This window comes from Nicotiana tabacum, chromosome 18 (assembly GCF_000715075.1).
Source record: "Nicotiana tabacum cultivar K326 chromosome 18, ASM71507v2, whole genome shotgun sequence".
Classification (NCBI taxonomy): Eukaryota; Viridiplantae; Streptophyta; class Magnoliopsida; order Solanales; family Solanaceae; genus Nicotiana; species Nicotiana tabacum.
Genome location: NC_134097.1, coordinates 9,556,614 through 9,559,016, shown reverse-complemented (window position 1 = coordinate 9,559,016; position 2,403 = coordinate 9,556,614). Strand labels below are relative to the sequence as shown.

The 2,403-nt window shown below is 36.2% G+C and overlaps 1 long non-coding RNA gene across 1 annotated transcript; it reads right to left on the bottom strand.

Annotated features, from left to right (window-relative positions):
* Positions 1-1,106: 1,106 nt before the first annotated feature.
* LOC142172864 (uncharacterized) lies at positions 1,107-1,987 on the bottom strand. Its single transcript, XR_012701841.1, has 3 exons — positions 1,695-1,987; positions 1,515-1,598; positions 1,107-1,312 (listed from the first exon to the last, which is right to left on the bottom strand). It is a non-coding gene; the product is annotated as an uncharacterized LOC142172864 (long non-coding RNA).
* Positions 1,988-2,403: the final 416 nt, after the last annotated feature.

The following is a 2,403-nucleotide window of genomic DNA, read 5'->3' as shown; positions in this document are numbered from 1 at the left end:
ATGGGACGGATAGCACACGCTTAGGGTACGATTTAGAATTGAGTTAGAGCGTCTTTAAGTAAACAACTTCAACATAGTGATTGGGCAGCATGAGATGATAGTCTGTGCCCGCTGAATAATATGAGAAACCCCTACCTAAAGGAAGTTGCGAAATATTATTTATATTTCACGGATTGATCCTTTAGGCTAAAAAACTTTGGACCCTCTCTTTTTTATGTACTTGTTATTTATACTTAGTCATTTAACATAGATCGATGTAATTGTATCTTTGTAGTCATTAAGATTTATACAGATTCTCATGTGTTTTAATAAGACTCTTCGACTTCTAAATTTTCCTTTTATTTGATCACCTTGCCTAATTATATAATCCACATAGTCTAAAGTTTCGTCGGGACCCACAACTGTGGACCTCGAAGAGTGCCTAACACCTTTCCTTTGAGATAATTTGAGCCCTTACCCGACCTTTGGTGATACAGACTGGTCAAACAGAGTTATTTACAAATAGGTGCCCTAACGCATTTTAAAATCGTTAGGTGGCGACTCTTCTCTTTTTAATACCCATTTAAAAGAGTTGTCACACGTCGAAACCCGCTTTTACAAGAAAACGGGGCGCGACAGTAAGAAACCTTTTTGAACTTGCCAACTTTTTCTGTTAGTCTAAGCTAGTGGTGACAAATGAGCGGGTTGGATCGGATTTGGGCAGGTTGAAAACGGGTTGAACAAAAATGGGTTGGATTCCAACCCGTCCATATTAATATGGGTAAAATACAGGTTGGGTAAAATATGGGTTGGTTAAAAAGTGGGCACAACCCATTTTATCCATTTTACATGGCACAAGGAGCTAATGGCATAAGAGTAGGAGCTCCAAGACTAACTGTTGTTTTCTACACTACTAGTAACAAGATTAGGAGCACAAGGTATTAATATGTTTGTGTAAAAAGAAATTTTAAGCATAACTCAATACAAGCAATCGTTTATAAATTCATTAATGCTACTCCAAAGCGCTGCTATGCGATTTCTCAAGCTACTGACTTCCTAACAACTAGTACAACAACTACTTCTTCCACCATTTTCGTATCATTCAATAACAAATAAGTCAATAGTACTGCAGATGAAGTCATTAACTAGATACATAATGTTGCAGATTAAAAATAGTAGATACATATTGTTGTAGATTAAAAATAGTAGATACATAATGTAGCAAAAACATAATAAACCACAAAGACTAGACATCAAATGCAACTTTCCCAAGCATAGCAACAAAATCCAGAACATCCTTCAATAATTTTCTCTTGCTTACTCCATAACAAACCTGCATCTCAAGAAAAACAGTCATTAGTGCTAATACTTGATGATGCTCTCTTAACATAGCAGCAGTATTATAACCAAATAAAAAACTAATAGGTCTATTGCAACTTCATCAATACCTCCCCTCCCCCCCCCCAAATTCCAAATAGACAGAAAGTGTATTACTGCATTACATAAGCTAGCCATAATTATTTACACAACTTTACCTATTCAATGCGAACTAAGTTTATCAAGATACGGCTGAAGGTCTACCGCAATTTCATGCTCCTCGCTATCTGATTCATTGCAATCTTACAAAAAAACAAACAAGAAAAAGTAAAATTAATTTATTGAAATACTATTATAGAAGAACAAAATAAAAAAATGATATACATAGAATGATTTACCTTCTTGCCCGCAAAGCCAATCTCTAGTACACAACTTCGCCTCCGCATTTACAAGTAAAATAGAGCTTTGAAACTTCCCAATAATGCGACCTCCAATACTAAAGGTAGCTTCCGAGTCTACGGTGGTAATAGGTATATTCAAGACATCTCGTGCCATCAATGAGAGTTCTGGGAAACTTAGTCTATTTTCCTTCCAAAAGACAAGTACATCCAAATTTGGATTTGCTTTACGATCAAGATTAGGTTCCTCCAATGTCACGACCCAAAATCTAACCATGGTCGTGATGGCACCTATAGTATTACAAGGCAAGCTTATTCCCCAAAATATTACTACTAAACCGATTATAAGAATTTAAATAAAGCATTTCAACATTTGAATTTCTCATAAACTAAATCAACTTTAAATATAATTTTAGAAATACGGAAACGAGCCCCAAACATCGGGGTGTCACTAAGTCATGATCATCTAAATCTATGAACTAAGAAATGAAACTGTATAACTGTCGAAACAATCCAAAACAAGAAATGATAAAAGGAGTAACAAGGTCCTACGGACGCTAGCAGCTACCTTGCAATCTCCACAAATAGCCCGCCTGAACTCAACGATCGTCGCGCTCTAACTTACCTGAATCTGCACATAAAGTGCAGGGTGTAGCATGAGTACAACCACCTCAGCAAGTAATAGAAATAACTAAGGAACTGAGCAATA